Consider the following 20,833-nt stretch of genomic DNA (forward strand, 5'->3'; position numbering starts at 1 on the left):
AAAACCTACCTCCATTATCCTAGTGCTTCATTTTAAAGTCCCAAACTCCCTCTATTACATATAGAAAACCATCTTCGGCAAAATAACGTCCACATAGTGGGCCTCATGGAACTCTCCATGCACTGTTGTACCTGGCTGACAAGGCTGATGTTCCCATCTTGATCATGGGAGATTTTAATGGCTATATTAACCCATCTTTGGATTGACATCCCCTATAACACCCAGGGCGAGTCTTTGGGGCACCACTTTGTTTTGTTTTTTGGAGGAAGTGGATACCCTCTGACTAAACAATATTCATGTTTTTATAAGACCCACCCACCCCTTTTGAGAATAGATGTATGTGTTGGCACTCCATCCATGAATCACCTGCTGTCCAAAATTGAGTACTATCCTCATGGAATGTCTGACCACTCCCCGCTGATGGTTTGGGTTATTACTCAACCACCAACTGGGATGCCTAGAGCCCCTAATAAGCCTAATGCTTTCTGGTTACAATTGTTTCCCTCCCATGACCCAAGATGAAACAAAGAAACCACCTTAGGCAAAAAAGTATGCCTGGGGCCATAACATCAACTTGCAGCACTGAAAATGGCTTTGTTTGCTGGATGTCAGGACATGCAGTGTCTACTCTGATATTCTGTTTAAAGTTGAGATCAGCTCTCCTATAACAGAGCCTTTCTCCCGCTTTGGTTCCTTCTCACCTGCAACATCCCAGGATCTTTCCGCATTGACTCCAGTGAGTTCCTCTGGCCATTCCTCTTCTGTGGGGCCTAGAGAGGTTTGGGAGTTGGCCCTTTGGGATAGACACATTATGCAGTTTTAAGATTTCCTTTGACGATCGAGATTTTGAAGCAGAAAGTCAGCAAACACGCTCCTCTTGCTGTTTTCTTTGTTTTTAATTGCAATATAATGGAATGCCAATCCACCATAATATATATACATTTTCCTCTTCCTCTTCAATATACACCCTTGAAGAAAGAGATCTGTACTCCGAAACACGTTGGGTGCAAGAGGATCATATCTGTTATGCTAGTAGATGGTGATAATGCCATAGAAGTGTAAAAAATTCCTTTTTCATATGTTTATTTTTACTCAATGCATTTAATAAATAATGCAATCCTTTACTGTAATACTTCCAAATACTTTTACTTTAATTAGGTGTCCCTTAAAAGTCCATCAAAAGGTTTTTGTTTTTTTCGCTTTGACTTATAGGAAAGAGCAGTCAATTCTGAAACCCTGTGAGCTAAAGTAATTTTGACCAGAATAATAACCTTCTAAGTAGGGGGGATTAAAGGAATATTCTGAATGGGTCCAAAAGGAGAATTGTGCAAAACAGAAAGTATCAAGTTGAGGTCCCACAATGTCAACAAAGTTCTAACTGGCAGAATTATGTGTGTTATCCATTGAACAAAAGGATAGCTGACCTAGTGGTCACAAGTTTGGGAAACACTGATTTTCTCCCCATTGGCTGTGGCAACCTGACTGCCAGGGTTGATGCCAACAGCCAACAGCTTCACAACAGCTACACAATGCCAACAGCTTCACAATGTTTCATCTGCTGGATCTCAAAATGGAGGACATTTAATAATATTTAATAATATGTCCACAGCATGGAGCATTACAATAACTTTGTAATAAACAGATTGCAGGCAGGAAGAGGGAAAGATGCTGCAAAACATTTGTGAATGGAATGTAGAGCCACCCACACACTTTAACATCAGCTTTATCATCTATTTACTGTAGATCTAAACATTGTATTGTATGTTTTTACACATGTTGTGTAATCGATAGTCTTGTCTACTGTAGGCTCAGAAAAAATAAAAGTTGTTATAAGTGATGTGGAGAATATAAATTCAGAGAGGAAGATTACAGGATGGTGGATTGTGGGGGATTGCCGAGACTGGGAACTCCTGACTCTCAGCAAAGCAGAAATGAGATTACTGACGAAACATAAAATAAACCCTCTATCAGCGGAAAGAAGAATGGCCAATAAACTCCGACACAGCTACCAGATCCTACAGAAGGCTTCAGGTAATGGAGACATTCCACTATTTTATTCCCATATTATTTTTTTTTGTTTACAAAAGTTTTATTTCAAAAACAGTAATATTACAGGTGAAAAATACAAAGCAATACACACATATATATCCAAGAGATGTATCACATCACAGGACAAGGCATATATAATTAACAATTATAAAGTAATATGGTACAATGTAGATATAAGTAGCTAGAAGAGTGAAAGATATAATATCTCAGTTTGTTTATAATGAGTTGTTAACATAAAATGAGTACATAGCCGGGGCCTACATACAAATGACAGAGCGTACACGGGAGGCTGCAGGATAAGGAACATAACCTCAGAGTGTTCGGATTATGGTATGGACCAGTAGTTCCATTTTTTTATGGAAGGAAGACATTGTGTCTGAAAGCTTTTGGTGGATTCTCTCGGATAATTTAAGGGATTCCATTCTGGACAATACCTGGGAGCAAGGTAAGTTATGTATTTTCCAGTTAAAGGCGATCATCCATTGAATAGAGCTGATTAGCGAATGGAGTAATCTGTTACATGGTGGGGGAATGTCCGGATTATCAGCATATAATATGCATGTTAGTGGTGAAAGAGAGATTTTCATTTTGGTTCAAGATTCCATTTTGGTTACTACAGAATATGAAGGTAGTTGCCTTCATCCGAGCAACCTCTAAAGCAAGCTGGGGAAACTGAGAGATAGAAAGAATGTATTTTGTCAGGGGTCTTATACCATCTAGTAACCAGTTTCAATCGGGATTCTCTCAAAACTGCAGCTCGGTTACTTTTGCGTAAATTATCATCTTATACCAGGATTCCTCAGAGAGAGAGACAGAGGTCCAAGTCAGTCTACCATCAAAGTAAAATGGTTGGCTTTTCTAGAAGATGTAAGCAATTTAAAGAGTTTTTACATTAATGAGATTAGTCCTCTGTCTCTAGGGGAATTCATGCAAATTTGTTCAAAAGGGGTACAGGAAGGAGTAATAGACAAAGAAAAGTGTTTGGCGAAAAAACCTTTAATCAAAAGGTATTGAGGAAGCTCAGAAGATGGGAGATTATGTTGAGGTTGTAATGTAGTAAAAGAGACAAAATTTGATTTTATTATTACTGATTTAAGTGTAGTTAAAGTTTTTTTGAATCCAGTTATGGAAGAGTGTGTTTTCCAGGTAAGCGGGAGGGAAAATGGGGTCCCCTAGATAAGAGGCTAAAGGGGGGATCAGAAATAAGATTATACTGATTTTTTATTTTATTCCACAGTTGAATAGAGTGAGCTACTATCAAGTTTTTCCTAATAAGAGTGTGATAGATTGTGAGTTGGTCCAAAGTATGCTTTTTAGGTAAAGAGGGGATATGGAGGAGGATTCAGACCTGAGCCATGGGATTTGAGTGTTTGAGGAATGCCATTGTGCAAAGTGTGTCAGTCTGGCTGCTAAAAAGTAATGCCAAAGGCGAGGAAGACCAAATCCTCCTTTGTTTTGAGAATTATGCATAAGAGTATAGCTGCACCTGGGTTTTTTGTTATCCCATATAAACTTGTTAATTTCCCGTTGGAGTGAGTCTATTCTAGATTTCAGAATATTGATAGGGAGAGCTCTGAAATAATATAGGAGCTTGGGAAGAATAGTCATCTTGAATGCACAGATCCTACCCAAGAAAGATATATGATATGAGGACCAGATTTTGATTAGAGAGCTAATATGTGAGAAGAGGAGTGGGTAATTGGCTTTGTATAATAGTTTATGAGAGGTATGTATTTCCAGGTATTTAAATGAGCTGGAAGACCAAATAAAGTTGAAGTTTTTTTGCAAGAGGGAGAGAGTGTTTGTGGAATAATTTATGGGTAAAGCAGAGCATTTACTGGCATTGATAAATAATCCTGATAGTTTATGGAAGGAGCATAGTTCAGCAAGGAGATTTGGAATTGAAATTAGAGGGTCAGTTAGGAATAACAGAGTATCATCTGCATATAGGCTAAGTTTGAACTGATCAGGGCCTTTGTGGTAACCTTTTATATTTTGGTTTTGTCTAATGGCCTGTGCGAGCGGTTCTATTGCAAGTGCAAAAAGGAGAGGGGAAAGAGGGCAGCCCTGTCTAGTTCCTCTACTCAAAGGAAAAAAATCTGAGTTATTGCCTGGAATTTTAATTCTGGTTTGAGGAGAATGGTATATTGTGTTAAAACCGTGAATACATTTATCAGATATGCCATATTTGGGGAGGAGGTGGTTTAGATAAGACCAATTAACGCTATCAAAGGTGAATATCTAGGCTTAAAAGGCATACTGAATGGGAATAAAGATTGGCATCTTGGACAATATTTGTAACAAGTCTAATGTTGTCCATTAATTGTCTGCCAGGGATAAAGCCTGTTTGGTCTGTATGAATCAGTGATGTAACAACTGAGGCAAGTCTGTTTGCCAAAAGTCTCCCAAAAAGTTTTAAGTCATTATTAAGAAGTGGAATGGGATAGTAATTTTGTGGTAGGAAATGATCTTTTTGAGGTCTTGGTATAAGAGAGAGGTTGGCCAACAACATTTCTCCGGGGAATTGACCGCCAAGTAAGACATGTTTAAACATTTTAGTGAGGCCAGGGGCTAATAAAGGGGCAATTTTTTTATAATATGCTGTAGAAAAACCATCAGGTCCTGGAGCTGTTGAAGTTTTTAAGGTTTTTATTATGTTTGTGATTTCAGTGTCGGTACAGGGTTCATTTAAAGAAGCTATTTGTTGTTCATTAAGTGTGGGAAGTTGAAGATTGTTCAACCATTCAAACGTTGAAGGTTGAGGGAGTGTTTGAGTGCCTGAGAGGAGATCTTTGTAGAATGATGTAAATATTTGTAAGACATCTTGGGGGTGAGTCACCATATTACCATTTTGATTCCTTAATTTATAGACATGTGGGGGGTTGGAATTGTGGTTTAGTTTCCTGGCAAACATTGCTGAGGCAGAATTGCTATGTAAAAAGAATTTTGCTTTTGAAAATCTCAATGATTTTTCTGTCTCTTCTGATAATAGAGTATTTAATAGGCTTGTGCAATTAGTTTCGTAACGAATCTAAATTCGGCCAAATTTTGCATCTTTCGGACATTCGAATGCATCCGAATGTCCGAATAAAAAAATAACGAATAACAACGAATACGAAATAAATATAACGAATGAATTCAAATGAATTTGGTAATTCTTTAAAGATCTAATGAAACAAAAGGTCAGCTCAAAGTAAATCTTATAGTCCAATCAGCTAATTAATTTTGTGTCTGAGGTTCGATTACTGGCAAAGTGCATTCCTGAGAACTGAGTTAGAAGGGTGTTGTATTGTATTTGAGCCGAGGAGAAGAGACGTTGTAATTGTGTGTGTGTTAAAAGATTCAATAAACAACCGACTTTCCAAACTACGAATCGATGCATCCGAATGTCGGAACAACAACAAATACATAAGGAATATAACAAATGAATTCGAATGGATTCAAATGAATTTGGCAATTCTTTAAAGATCTAATGAAACAAAAGGTCAGCTCAAAGTAAATCTCATAGTCCAATCAGCTAATTAATTTTGTGCCGGGGGTTGGATTACTGGCAAAGTGCATTCCTGAGAACTGAGTAAGAAGGGTGTTGTATTGTATTTGAGCCGAGGAGAAGAGACGTTGTCATTGTGTGTGTTAAAATATTCAATAAATAAACGACTTTCCAAACTACGAATCATTATCACGAATGTCTATACATACATAAATAGCGAATTTCAACGAATACGAACGAATGAATTCGACACGCTACGAATAATAACGAATTATCCGAAAACGTATTAATGTAACATAACGAATATAACAGAACGAAATTATGTATTTTACGAATGACAACGAACCGAAACTAAAGGAAATTTTCCGTTGTGCACAAGTCTAGTATTTAAAGCTTGACATTTACTTTGAATGAGGCCTGTTAGTTCAGGAGAGGGTGAGTGGCCAATTTTGTTGTATAAATCGTGTAATTCTTTAGTGAGACATTTAATGTGTTTTAGTTTGGCTTTTTTCCTAGCCGCAGCAGTGTTAATAATATGTCCTCTCAAAACAACCTTGTGTGCCGCCCAGATAGAGGTGGGAAGCACTTCATCACAGTTGTTATTCCCATATTATACCCCTATAAATATATATATATTTTTTTTTTATGAGTATTACAACTAAAACAGTATTCGGTTTGGTTTTATTATGTGGAGAATGTACCAATGGATGGGGTATTATCCTGACATTTCCATTAATCACCTAAAGGAAACATGTCGGAGAAGTATAGAGTCGGCCATTTCTGGCCTCTGCTTTTGAACATGTGTTTCTCTCATTACCCTTCCACAATGTCTCATATTTGTCTTTTTTTCTTTACAGAGGAATACTTTAAACTGAATTTAAAGAAGGTAAGAAGTAGATACTTATTTTATTTATCACAGGTATAGCACCATCAATACTGTGTACTGTATATTGCACATTCACATCAGTCCCTGCCCTCAAGGAGCTTACAATCTAAGGTCCCTAACTAACATTCATACATATACAAGGGCCAATTTAGACAGGAGCCAATTAACCCGAACATCTTTGGAGTGTTGTAGGAAACCCACACAGGCACAGGGAGAACATACAAACTCCAGGTAGGTAGTGCCGTGGTTGGGATTCAAACCAATAACCCTAGTGCTGCTAGGCAGAAGTGCCATTAGCCATTGTGCTACCCCATAATGGAAAATTGTCCCCAGTGGTGTGATTCCACCATAACATCGTTCACACTACCTGTAGATCCATTAGCTTTCCATTTTGTTTTACCGACCAAGATGACCATTACAGAACTTTGGACAGACCATATAATACTGCTGTGGGACTTACAATACTCGTCTTTTATTCATGTGTTTATTTCCAAAATAGTTGCAAAACTTGTGCAGTAACTGTTAAAGATAAGATAACTTTGTAAAAAAAAAAAAAAGAAAAGAAATGCAGGTAAAAAATGTGCATTTATATATTTTTTTTTGATCATGAGCCTACGAAGCATTGCACCCTTGATTAGCAGGTGCACTCCTGCACACTGTCAGTGTCAGTGTCTGCTTGTACTTCGTGCAAGCTGGCAGTTACACGCTGACAGAAAGACTCAGTGAACTCCCACAGCACTCAACAGTGCCCCCTGGTAGTTCACTGAGAACTACAAGCTGATAAACAGATAAAAAAAAAAAAAAAAAACCTATGTTACAGGGGGACTCATAAAAAATAAATTGCTGTGTTAATGATACTATAGTGTGATTTATGTTGCAATTCCCTCAGATGCCATTACATGTCCCCACACTTTGGTTGTTAGACAACTATTCCTGCTACTTACTCTAAGTAACCCAGGACATATAAGAATTGGTGGGAGGAGCAACTAGGTGTCAGGTCACCTGAGGCCAGGTGACAGATGCACTCCGTAGGAGTCGGAAATGCACCGCTAAGTTAGTGGACCTTAGGACTGACTGCTGCAGATTGTACCCAGGGAGATTCGGGATGCAGGTCTACTGGATCATTAACACAGATCCCAGTGGGAGCTAGAGCATAGATTCCCCAGGGCACGGAGTCTAAGAGCCAGCAGGTGTTCACCAGAGCCTCCGGTGGTGAGGATGGACTTCGCTGCAGTCTGGCCCTAGGGTCTCACAGCTCACGCTCACGGTAGACTACAGGAGAAGAAAGCAGCAGGCTGGACCAAGGCTAGTAAAGGGATAAGGCAGAGGTCAGGGCAACTAGCAGACAGGAACAATAGAGTACAAGCCAAAGGTTCAGGGTCACAGGCAGACAGGGATGATCAGGGACATGCACAGTGGTGTAGGGGATAGCGCTTTCACCTAGCAGTAAGAAGGGTCACTGGTTCGAATCCCAACCACGACACTACTCTGCCTGGAGTTTGCATGTTCTCCCTGTGCCTGCGTGGGTTTCCTCCGGGTACTCTGGTTTCCTCCCACACTCCAAAGACATGTTGGTAGGTTAATTGGATCCTGTCTAAATTGTCCCTAGTATGTATAAATGTGAGTTAGGGACCTTAGATTGTAAGCTCCTTGAGGGTAGGGACTGATGTGAATGTACAATGTATATGTAAAGCGCTGCGTAAATAGACAGCGCTATATAAGTACCTTAAATAAATAATAAAAAAATAAACATGCCAAAAGGTCAAGGTCACAAGCAGACAAGAATCGTACAGAACACGCCAAGGTCGGTAACAGAGACAAACATAGAGCACACGGCAAGCAGCAACAAGGAAGCCGGATACACAATGAATACACAATGGTTGATCAGCACTGTTGGCTAGCAGTGCACAGGTTAATATAGGGTTCCCTGATAGGGCCTGGGGTGGAACCATGCTTAGAAGAGAGGTTATAAAAACCACCAAGTGGAAGTGGCTGGCCTCTTAGTCTGAACACATGAAGAGAGGCAAGCAAACAGAGGAATATTACTGCATAACCATGGCACTAGGCTTTTGGAAGGGTAGCGTAGCAGTTGGTGTTTTTATTCCTTTTGTGTGATCCAGCAGAGGAGACAGCATGTGAGTGAATGCAGAGCTGGGGTATGTGCTGTCCTTCAGGGGAGGGGGGGGTTGAAGTACTCCCTAATAAGAGTGAGCTCGTGTTAATATGGAATTCCAACCTGGACTGTCATCCTTTCAGGGAAGGGAGTTCTCTTGATTAAGGATGGGCGAACGGTTCGGCCTGAGCATAAGTTCGGGCTAAACTTTGGTTGTTCGGACGTTCAGCGAATAACGAACAATATGGGGTGTTAGCGGCAAAGCCACGGAACACCATTAAAGTCTAATGGACACTAACTAACATGAAAAACCAAAAGTGCTCATTTTAAAGGCTTATATATAAGTTATTGTCATAAAAAACTTTTTTAAAACCTCCTTTTTTGGGAGCACTGATTTTAATAGTGCTTAAAGTGAATCAATAAAAACAAAATATTCCTTTAAATATCGTGCCTGGGGGGTGCCTATAGTATGCCTGTAAAGTGGCGCAGTTTTCCTGTGTTTAGAACAGTACCACAGCAAAATGAAATGTCCAAAGGAAAAAAGTCATTTAAAACTGATCGCAGCTGTAATGAATTTTCGGGTCTCGGCAATAAAGATAAATCTCATTTTAAAAAAAAACAGCATGGGCCCCCCCCCATTCCATTACCAGGCCCTTTTGGTCTGGTATGAATATTAAGGGGAACCCTGAATCAAAAATTTTAAAAAGAAATTGCGTGGGGGTCCCCCCCAAATTCATACCAGACCCTTTAGTTCTGGTATGGAAATTAAGGGGAACCCTGCACCAAAAAAAAATGGCATATGGGGTCCCCCCAAAACCCATACCAGACCCTTATCTGAGCATACAACCTGACAGGCCTCAGGAAAAGAGGGGGAACAAGATAACGCCCCCATCCTGAACTGTACCAGGCCACATGCCCTCAACATGGGGAGGAATAAAAAGATGGAAACCTGCTCCCCAACCAGGTCACCATAAAGGACATGTGGGCAATGTGGACTATCACGGTACAGTAACATAATTAGATGAAGAATCAATAACAAGTATACAGTTAAAAATGATTTAATAATACAAGAATTTACACATAACAATAATTCATAGGGACAGTTCATCACAGAATACAGCTCAACTAGTTTCGCGGATCATAGCCGCTTCATCAGGAAAGTATCTGTGGATCAATAAATAAAAAAACAATATAACCATAAAACGAAGGGAAAATTATATCATAATGTTTAGACAAATAATAAATCCATGAAGGGGGAAAAAAAGGGGGCAGGACTGCTTACCCTCGTCCCAACATGACCCGATTGCAGGGTATAACCACCAAAGAGGGGGCCTCCCATGGCGACTCGGGGGAGCTACAAAACATAATGGACCCAAGTCTAAGAAGATAAAATATAAGCAAAAGGTAAATATCGTATGGACCTTCAGAGCCATAAAATAGTGAACCAGTGAGAGGTGATCGATTGTGAGAGACAGAGTGAAGAGTGAAATTCTGGATGAAGGTACAAGTTTACTTATATCTACTATAAAAACCAATTATAGAGACCACAAAATAAATTTCCCCTCAACATGGGGAGGGTGCTTTGGAGTAGCCCCCCAAAGCATTTAAATTTTCGCTTCGGGGTTCCCCTTAATATTGATACCAGACCCAAAGGGCCTGGTAATGGACTGGGGGGGGCAAACCCATGCCATTTTTTTTCAATGAGTTTTATCTATATTGCCGAGACCCGACAATTCATTACAGCCGCAATCAGTTTTAAATGACTTTTTTTCTTTAGAAATGTAATTTTGCTGTGGTACTGTTCTAAACATGGCAAAAATGTGCCCCTTTACAGGCATACTATAGACACCCCCCAGGCACAATATTTAAAGGAATATTGTATTTTTATTGTTTAATTTTAAGCATTATTAAAATCACTGCTCCCAAAAAAAGGTCTGTTTTTGAAACTTTTTTTACATTGATACAAAGTCCCCTGAGGCAGGACCCGGGTCCCCAAACACTTTTTATGACAGTAACTTGCATATAAGCCTTTAAAATTAGCACTTTTGATTTTTCATGTTCGTGTCTCATAGACTTTAACGGTGTTTGTGTGTTCATCCACATTTTTTGCCTGTTTGCAAATTCTGGTGCAAACTGATTATGTCTGTGTGCAGGGACAGAGGGACTAAGACCGGTCTAGAGTGTGGACTCAATAATTGCGCTGGTTAGGTCAAGCTGGACTTTGCCTAGAGTTCCTAAGGGAGGGATGTTTTGCTGTTCCACCCTGAGGGAAGTGGGAACTTTGGGGAGTCCCATGCAAAAGAATAACAGCTTTGCCACAATGTCTGCCTTGAACCAAATGAGTCAAAACCCAATGCGACCCCACCACGTTCCAATCTCAATAGACTGCATCATCATGTACGTCTTTATTTTTAATGTGCCAATATTTACACTTAAAAGGAAACGTATACTAGTATACGTTACATGTTCTTAGTTGGTAGCTTTTCTTTTATATCAGCAGTGTGCCTTCTCACCAATTTACATCTGTTTTTTTTTTAAATTAGGTTTCTATAATGTATCGATTCTGGGTAAGTACTACCTCTCTTCTTCATCCAATTTAATATTAACATAAATAAATGGATACAGTTCTGTATAGACATTTATAAATAATGGCAAACCTGGGAACGTTTGTAAATCAGCGGACATGGGAATGGGGGTGGGACAGGTGGTGGAGTAAAGGTGGGGCAATTCGTGGTGTGCATCATCATGACCAGTACATCAGATACATGATTATAACTTTACATAAAAGGTACGTCTGTGGGAAGAATAAAAAAACATGCATATACTGTAAATATATGTGCATCTCAACAAAAGTGAAGATAATTGCATAGCTGCACAATGCCAGGATTTTCACAAAGTTCATATCAATATGTATCAGCTATCATAAAGCACTTATCATATCTGCAATGCTGAGTAAGGTTGAGGACCTATAGAGGAATGCACCACAAGTTCAAAGTATACTCCTAGGTTGGGACCAAATATTCTTCTGTGTCGAACATATAATCTCCCGGTCTCTGACATATACAGGTCCTACATCTTAAATATGTAATTACCACCCTGGAATGTGTGCATTCAGTCCTTACCATGTCCTCTAACACACCTGCTTGATAGTAGTGGAGGTCCTGACATGTGCACAATGGTTATGTAGACATCTTTAGAATGAGTCACCGTTAAGGTCTCTGCTTCCACATTGACATTTTAAAGATGTAGATATAGATATTCACATAGAAATAGTGCAGTGCTAAAAAATTAGAACAAACCATGTATGTGTACATGCATATTTACTTCCTATGGTTTCACAATTTTGTAGTGATACTTCATAGGAATGCACATATACATGGTTTGTTCTCATTTTTTAGCACTGCACTATTTCTATAAACGCAATTTTGATCAATTTATATCAATTGAGGTGCTGGCTGCTTGTAGTGAAATTTTATTTTTTCTTCTTTTATAAATATTCACATGTCAGAGAACTGAGCCCAACTGATAACAAGTTGGTAACACCAATGAAAAGCCAGCATTGCTGGCCGAGATCAGGCAAGCTCCTGTGGATGGATATCAGTCTGCAGTTGTAACAATGCACCAGCCTGAGACCAAACATTTAAGTCTTGGCGATAGTATAGTGTGCATTCTAGGCGGTGTGAGTTGGGGATAGGTAACAGGTACAAAAACTCCCCTGGGGTGAGCACGCTTTCTGGCACAGATACCAGTTCAATGGAATGGAATCAAACAGTGGTGTGTTTGGTGCTATATACAAGTCTATTTACATGTGGTGTACAATGTTCCAGAAAATAAACAGGGCAAAAGCTACTAAAGAAAATCCTAGATGTGTCCTGGCACTAACTACACAAACTACCATTCCTTACTATCATGCTGAGCAAGCCTAACGTTTCAAAGCCTCCACACACACAGCTTGTTTGCTTTTCACCAACCTTGCAGCTCTCTCAGACAGGACTTGTCTGTTCCCCAGGTATGAGAGCTCTGCCTGAATGTCTCAGGTGAGTATAAATTGCTCCCAGGAAGAGGAATAAAACCTGAACTGGAACAAGGATCAGAGATGTAAACATTGAACAGAACTTTTCCAAGCTCCCTCAGAGAGACACTCTGCTACAGCAGATAGAGGACTTCATCCAAATGGGATCAGAGAGTTAAAGTGGTTGTAAATCCTTACAGACCACATTTCCCTACAGGTAAGCCTATAATAAGTCTTACCTGTAGGCACTGGAAATGTCTCCTAAACTTGCACGGTTTAGGAAATATTTACTATATACGCTTGCACCAACTTCATCGTGCATGCACACTTTAGAAAGGGCACAATCGTACCGTTTCTATAGGGCCCGCGCCGTGACCGTTGGTCACGCGACTCCGGCCAGTCACAAAGCCAGAGTCACAGAGCCAACGAAAGGAAGAGGAGCGAAGATGAGTTCTTTCACCAGCGAGCCAATCGCAGACATCGCGGGCTTGGTTTGCATTAGACATGTGCAATTAGTTTTGTACGAATCACAAATTCGTACGAATTTCAATATTTGAGGGAGGATCCGAAATACGAATTGCTATGCTTCCGAATTTTGTATGAAATACAAAATTTTGTTTATGAATTTTGGATCCAAATTCTGTTACAATGGAAACGTGACTGGTATTTTGTTGACTAATCAGAGGTTTTCTTATGCTGCTGAGTGAGGGTTGGGAAAAATTATCTTTTTTAATATGGGAGTGGGAGACTGAATTGGACAAAATAAGAAAATACGAAAATTTGTATTTCGTATGAATCAAAATTGAATTTCGAACACGAATTACGAAATATAAATTAACAACTAGTACGAAACGGAACAAAACAAATTTATTGATGGCGCACATATCTAGTTTGCATACTAGCCCATTATGCTTTTACTTTGCAGGGGACTGAAGAGGAAGTAAAACCCATCAGAGGAGAGAGCAGAGTGACTGAGAGATTTAATAACAGTTTACGCAGAGCTTTATAACATGAAGGGAGACAATAAAGTTATAATACAATAAAATATAAGAGGATTAAGAGGGCCCTGCTCAGAAGAGCTTACAATCTAAAAGGGTGGGGCAGGTGGTACAAAAGGTTGTAACTGTGGGGAAGGAGCTGATGGAACTGGTAAAAGATTCGTTGAAGATGTGATAGGCTTCCCTCAAGAGATGAGTTTTCAGGGATTGCCTGAAGGTAGCAAGAGAAGGGAATAGCCGGACAGGTTGAGGCAGTGAGTTCCAGAGGATGGGAGAGGCTCTGGAGAAATCCTGGAGACGAGCATGGGAGGAGGAGACGAGGGAGCTTGAGAGTAGGAGGTCATGAGAAGAGCGGAGGGGACGATTTGGGTGATATTTGGAGACAAGATTGGTGATGTAGCTCAAGGCAGAGTTGTGAATGGCTTTGCATGTTGTGGTTAGTATTTTGAATTTAATTTTCTGGGTGATTGGGAGACAGTGTAGGGATTGGAGGAGAGGGTTGGCAGATACTGAGCGGTTGGTAAGGTGGATAAATCTGGCAGCAGCATTCATGGTAGACTGAAGAGGGGAGAACCCTATGTAGATGCAGGCCAATGAGAAGGTAGTTGCAATAGTCAAGGTGAGAGATAACGAGGGAGTGAATGAGGAGCTTGGTTTGGTGGTTTCATTTGTTAAAAAGGGGCACATTTTAGAGATTTTTACGGAGGTGAATTCTACAAACTTTTGACAACGATTGGATTTGAGGCTGAAATGACAAGTCAGGGTCTAGGATTACACCTAGTACCCTGGCATTAAGGGGAGGGACTGATAGTTGTATTGTTGATTTTGATGGAAAAGTCATGGTGGGGGGCATGTGCAGGGGAGAATATTAATAGCTCAATTTTAGAGAGATTTAGTTTAAGCAAGTGGCACGACATCCATGCTGATATGTCAGTTAGTAAGTTAGTAATGCGAGAGGAGACTGAAGGAGTGATGTGAGGTGTACACAGGTAGATTTGGGTGTCATCAGCGTATAAGTGGTACTGGAAGCCATAGGCGGTTATCAAGTGACCAAGGGAGGAGGTGTAGATAGAGAAGAGAAGGGGTCCAAGAACAGAGCCTTGGGGGATCCCCACAAAAAAGGGCAATGGAGAGGAGGAGACAGAGTTGTAGGTGACACTGAAAGAGCGCTGTGATAGATAGGCAGAGAACCAGGATAGAGCAGAATCTTGGAGGCCAAGAGAATAGCGTTTATTGAGAAGGAGTGGGTGGTCAACAGTATCGAAGGCCATAGAGATGTCAAGTAGTAGGAGTATGGAGTACTGGCTGTTGGTTTTAGCAGTTAGTAAATCGTTAGTGAGTTTTAGTAAGGCAGTTTCCCATGGAGTGCTGTGAGCGAAAGCCAGACTGTAAGGAGTCAAAAAGGTTATTTTCACTGAGGTAGGAACTACGACGATTGTAGACTAAGCATTCTAGAAGTTTAGAGGTGAATGGGAGCAATGAGATGGGTCTTAAGTTGCTCAGGTTGGTGGGGTCCAGTGAGGGCTTTTTAAGTATGAGAGTTATCTGCGCATGTTTTAGAAGGGAGGGGAAGGTGCCACTAGAGAGGTTAGAGATTGAAGATGTGATTGAGGGAGCATAGGATAGAAGAAGAGGGTGACCGCAGTAGTTGTGAGGAAACAGGAATCAAGGGACAATTGGTTAGATGGGCATCTGAGAAAAGTTTTGTAACCTCTTCAGTAGTAGCCAATTCAAAAGAGGAGAGTGTTAAATGTGTGAAGGAGACATCACACACCTTTACCAGACACCTGATGGTATCCCAAACAGAAGGAGATCTCATTGTTCTATTCCAACTCACCAAAAAGCCTACCCTACACTTTTTACTCGCCCTAACCAACGGATACCTGTTTATCAAGTCTCCGTTCAAGATGACCGCCTGAGATCTCATGGAATTTAAGTGTTCAATTGGAAAATTGTCTTTGCCAAGATTGCCACTGGAACCCAGAAGAGAATATCCATTCCCCTAACAACAGTTCACTGCCACTTACAGGCTGAATGAGTGCTGTCAGAACCTGAGTCTGATCCAGCAACTACTGCTGTGGCCGATGATGTCTTTTCTTGCTGTGGCCGATGATGTCTTCTCTTGCTGTGATACATATACTGAAAAGCTCCTGGGACAAATCCTTGAAAGATCCTGCTTTAAGCCTTGTTTGTCTTGAACCTTGAACCCTTAGCTCCTCCCATGAACTTATTGACTTAAGCCATGTCTCTGCATATCCTTTTTGCCAGATAATTGTGCTCTCTCAGTCAATAGCTCACTCTTGTCACTCCTGCTGGCGTCAGGGAGGTCTCTTCTGTTTGGGATACCATCAGGTGTCTGGAAATGGAGTGTGATGTCTCCTTCACACAAGTAGTGCAATTTGATAATCAGTATACCACCACCCCTACAGCAGAAGCCGTCCTCTAGCAACACAAATCGTGAGACACATAACACAGTAATAGCTTTATTTCTGGATTGCCTTATATCTGCGTCAAAGTATTGCTTGTTGTGTTTCTACTATGCTGTTTACAATTAATACAAGTTATTAGTGATGGACGAACTTCCGACGGGACGTTTCGCGAACGCGGACTGTGAACGCGGCCGATAGTTCGTGAACCGTAACGCTCGCGCCGCGGGCCCCATTGACTTCAATGGGAGGTGAACTTTGCAAACCTACAGGTCAAATTTGCAGCCACAAAATAATTACTAGCTGTGCAAACATAGTCCCACCACATGGCCAATGACATAACACATGTATGAGGTGAATCTGGGATTGACAACTACAAGCATTCTTTTCTTATATGTGAAATTGTTGTGAAAATTCAGGACTGTGGAGCGCATGAAGGCAATGGAGGAGAGGGAAGGTCAGGGTAGGCAAAGAAGAGGGTGCAGGAGATGATCACCAGCAGCGTGACATACAGCAATGACACCTGCACCGTGATAGAGTCATCTGACAGCAGCACCTTGATAGAGAGCACTGACATCAGCAGCGTGACATACAGCAATGATACCTGCACCGTGATAGAGTGATCTGACACCAGCACCGTGATGGAGAGCACTGACATCAGCAGCGTGACATAAAGCACTGACACCAGCACCGTGATATACAGTACTGACCCCAGCACCGTGATATACAGCACTGACACCAGCACCGTGATATACAGCACTGACACCTGCACCGTAAGCAGCCCCAGGAGGAAGTCAGCATGGCACAGGGATGGTGGGAGCCCCTCATAATGAGCAAAGCACAGGGATGGTGGGAGCCCCTCATAATATGCACAGCAGAGGTACAGCCCCAGGAGGAAGTCAGCACAGCACAGGGATGGTAGGAGCCCCTCATAATGAGCATAGCACCGGGATGGTGGGAGCCCCTCATAATATACACAGCAGAGGTACAGCCCCAGGAGGAAGTCAGCACAGCACAGGGATGGTGGGAGCCCCTCATAATAAGCAGCCCCAGTAGAAATATGACACCGCTCAACCTCTTCAAACAGGAGGGTACGGGCATATAAATGAAGAAAGAAGGTCTCTGTGCTCGATTAAAAAAAATGTTTCTAGACATATACATGGTCTACTGGTCACATGGTCCCCCGAGATCCATGCCTCATTAATTTTTAGAAATGTGAGGTAGTTAACACTGTCGTGAGCTAGGCAAGTACGCTTATCGGTCACGATCCCCCCTGCTGCACTGAACGTCCTTTCGGACAGGACACTGGACGAGGGGCAAGCCAACAGTTTGATTTCAAATTGGGCAAGCTCTGGCCAGAGGTCAAGCCTGCCCACCCAGTAGTCCAGAGGTTCATCACTCCTCAGAGCATCCACATCGGCCGTTAACCCGATGTAGTCGGACACCTGACGGTCTAGGCGTTCCCTGATGCTTGATCCGGATGACACCTGTCGATGGGTCGGCTGAAAGAATGACCTCATATTCGAAGTCACCAACACATCTTCAAACCGGCCTCTTCTTGCAGGCGCTGTTGGATTGGTACCCACAACTCCTTCTCGGGGAGTGGGAATTGCTCCTCTGCCAGTGCACGCAAAAGCAGAATGCAGCATTTCTCGAAGCAAGGCCTGGAAGTGCTGCATTCTGACAGCCCTCTGTGAGGGCGGTAACATTTCCGCCATTTTGTGTTTGTACCGGGGGTCTAAGTACGTTGCGACCCAGTACTGGTCCTTGACCCTTATGCTTTTTATACGGGGGTCCCTATTAAAACACTGGAGCATGAAGGACCCCATTTGCCCTAAACTGGAAGCGGTGTGGTGGCCTGGCTCCTGCTCATCATCCAGGATAATGTTGTCCTCTTCATTCTCCTCTCCCCATCCACGCACAACAACAGGGATCCCAGAAAGGTTTAAAGCATGCTTTTCTTGCTCCTCCTCATCCGCCCAGGCACCATCCTCCTCTGACTCCTGTTCAGACTCCTGTTGTTGACTTGTCTCAGATAGAGTTGCTCCCCCCTGGGAATTCATCCAGCATTGCGACTTCCTCATCTTCCCGCTCCTGCTCCTCCACAGCTTGATCAATGACACGACACAATGCACGCTCCATAAAGAAGGCATAAGGTACCATGTCACTGATGGCGCCATGGCTGCAACTGACCAGTTTGGTGATCTCCTCAAATAGGCGCAGAAGTCTGCATGCGTTGCGCATGAGCAGCCACTGGCGCGGTGAATAAAAACCCAGCTCCCCAGAACCTGTTCTGCCGCAGAGTTCATACAGGTAGACGTTAACTGCACGTTTCTGCTGGAGCAGCCTATCAAGCATATAGAAGGTTGAGTTCCATCGCATCGGGCAATCGCAAATAAGACGTCTGACCGGCAGATTGTGTCGCCGCTGAATGTCAGCAAGGCGAGCCATGGCCGTGTAAGATCTTCTGAAATGGGCCGAGATTTTCCTTGCCTGCCACAAGATGTCCCGGGCCCCAGGGTATTTGACAATGAATCGCTGCACTACCAAGTTTAAGACATGTGCTATGCATGGCACGTGCGTCATTTTGCCCTGTTTCAATGCGCTAAGCAGATTGGCACCGTTGTCACACACCACTTTACCAACTGTCAAATTGAGCAGTGTTAGCCACTGATCTGCCTGTGAACGCAAAGCTGAAAGGAGTGCCGGGCCAGTGTGGCTCTTGGCTTCCAGGCACAACAGACGCAGAACGGCATGGCAACGTCTCACCTGACATGTCGAATAGCTTCTGGGGAGCTTGGGCGGCGCAACAGAAGAGACGCTAGCAGCTGAAAAGGAGGAGTCAGCCGAGGAGGAGAGGGAGGAGGATGGAGTAGGAGTAGGAGGAGGATGGAGGAAGAGGAGGAGAAGAAGAGCCAGGCCTGCATGCAATCCGTGGCGGTAAAACCAAATCTACACGGGTGCCACGGGTTACATGCTTGACGGCCGTCAGAAGGTTCACCCAGTGGGCATTAAAATTGATATACCTTCCCTGCCCATGTTTGCTAGACCACGTGTCTGTGGTCAGATGTATCTTGGCACCGACACTGTGTGCCAGAGATACATTCACTTGCCGCTGAACATGGCCATATAGCTCTGGTATGCCCTTCTCTGAGAAATACTTCCTTCCTGGGACCTTCCATTGTGGTGTTCCAATGGCCACAAATTTTCGAATGGCCTCCAAGTCCACCAGTTTATATGGCAGTAGTTGGCGGGCTATGAGTTCTGACAAGCGAGCCGTCAACCGTTGGGCAAGAGGGTTATCCGGCGTCATCATTTTTTTACTCTCGAACATTAGGCCCACGGAAGCCTGCCTTTTTGCAGAAAAACGTGAACTTGGCGTGATGGAAGGTGGAGTGGAAGACAATTGTGAGGAGAGAGGAGAAGGAGAAGTAGAAGATGAGGCTGGACGGTGAGAGCATGCAGTGTGGCTTTGTGTGTTCCGTTGCTCCCACTGGGCTCGGTGATGGCTGCTCATGTGCCTTCTTAAGGCGGTCATCCCTAGGTGAGTGTTGGGCTTACCGTGACTAATGCGTTGACTGCAAAGATTGCAGATGGCAACACCATTGTCAGCAGCGGACACGTTAAAAAAAGCCCACACTGCGGAGCCATGTGCCGTTGTCCTGGGAGCGCCAGATGTGACCGTACATGGTCGATGACTCGCTCCTTATACATTAGAAGTCTGTTTTGTTCCTCCTGTGCAATGTAAGTTATTCCTGCTTCTCCTCCCTATCTGCTGGTCCATATCTCCCTCTGAACTCCCCTCCTCTTCCTCTCTTGCGGGCACCCACGTGACATCACTAGACACGTCATCATCGACGTCACCTTCCCCCCTGCTATAAATAGAGATCTCGGAGTAGGCAGCAACACGGGGGACCAACCTCCTCCTTGGGCTGATCTGGGTACTGTCGTCAGACTGCTGAGTGGCGGTTGTTGCTACCTCCTCTTCCTGATCCAATGCCAAGAGTGGCTGCGCATCAGAAATGTCTTGATATGGATCGGAAAATAATTCCTGTGACTCAAGCGGAAGGTATGTGGTGGTGGTGGTGTTGTTGGTGGTAGTAGTGTCTTTGGGGGTGCACATAGCAGAGAGTGAAGAAGAGGGTGCAGATCGAGAGGATGAGGAGGGTGCAGAAGAGTAAGGCTGAGTGAGCCACTCAACCAAGTCTGGTGCGTCCTTTAAAGTAATTGAACGCACCTTCTGCAACTTCCCACTTTGGCTCAAGCCTGTTGCTCCTGCCCTACCCCTACCACCCCTGCGGAAGGGCCTGCCTCTTCCTCTGCCTGTCATTTTTTAAATGACCCTGTGACAAAACTCTCAGTCCCTATACCGATGAAGGACTGCTGCAGCAGAAGGGCAGCAGTCAGCAGTAGTGCACCTCAACCCTATATATTGTGGACCTATACCAGTCCTTAAGGAATAGCAGACTGTACCTCATTCAATCCTATGTACTGTAGTACCCTATACCTTACCAGTCCTTATAAGGACCTTTGTGGAACAAGTAGGTTGTGAATGATTAGCAGACTGTACCTCAGTCCCTATACTGATAAAGGACTACTGCAGCAGTCAAGTATAATATTCTTTCTATATTTGGAAGAAAGAATATTATATGTGTACAAGCCTATTACCATACCAGTCCTGAAAAGAACCTTTGTGGACCTAATAGTAACAGCTACTGATTAAACTGACTGTCCCTCACTGCCTCACACACAACTTCCTGCCTGTCCCTATTTAAACTGACAAACATAGGCTGCTGGAACAATAACTTGAATAGCACTCAAAACTCTATCCTGTACTACTTTACCATACCAGTCCTGAA

The 20,833-nt window shown here is 42.7% G+C and overlaps 1 long non-coding RNA gene across 1 annotated transcript; it reads left to right on the forward strand.

Moving 5' to 3' along the window:
• Nucleotides 1-1,814: 1,814 nt before the first annotated feature.
• Nucleotides 1,815-11,131, forward strand: LOC143925352 (uncharacterized). The gene is made up of 3 exons (XR_013261950.1): nucleotides 1,815-2,031; nucleotides 6,397-6,425; nucleotides 11,082-11,131. It is a non-coding gene; the product is annotated as an uncharacterized LOC143925352 (long non-coding RNA).
• The last annotated feature ends 9,702 nt before the right edge of the window (nucleotides 11,132-20,833 follow it).

The sequence above is a fragment of the Lithobates pipiens genome, unplaced genomic scaffold (assembly GCF_037356315.1).
Source record: "Lithobates pipiens isolate NorthernLeopardFrog02 unplaced genomic scaffold, aLitPip1_a1.2 Scaffold_22, whole genome shotgun sequence".
NCBI lineage: Eukaryota > Metazoa > Chordata > Amphibia > Anura > Ranidae > Lithobates > Lithobates pipiens.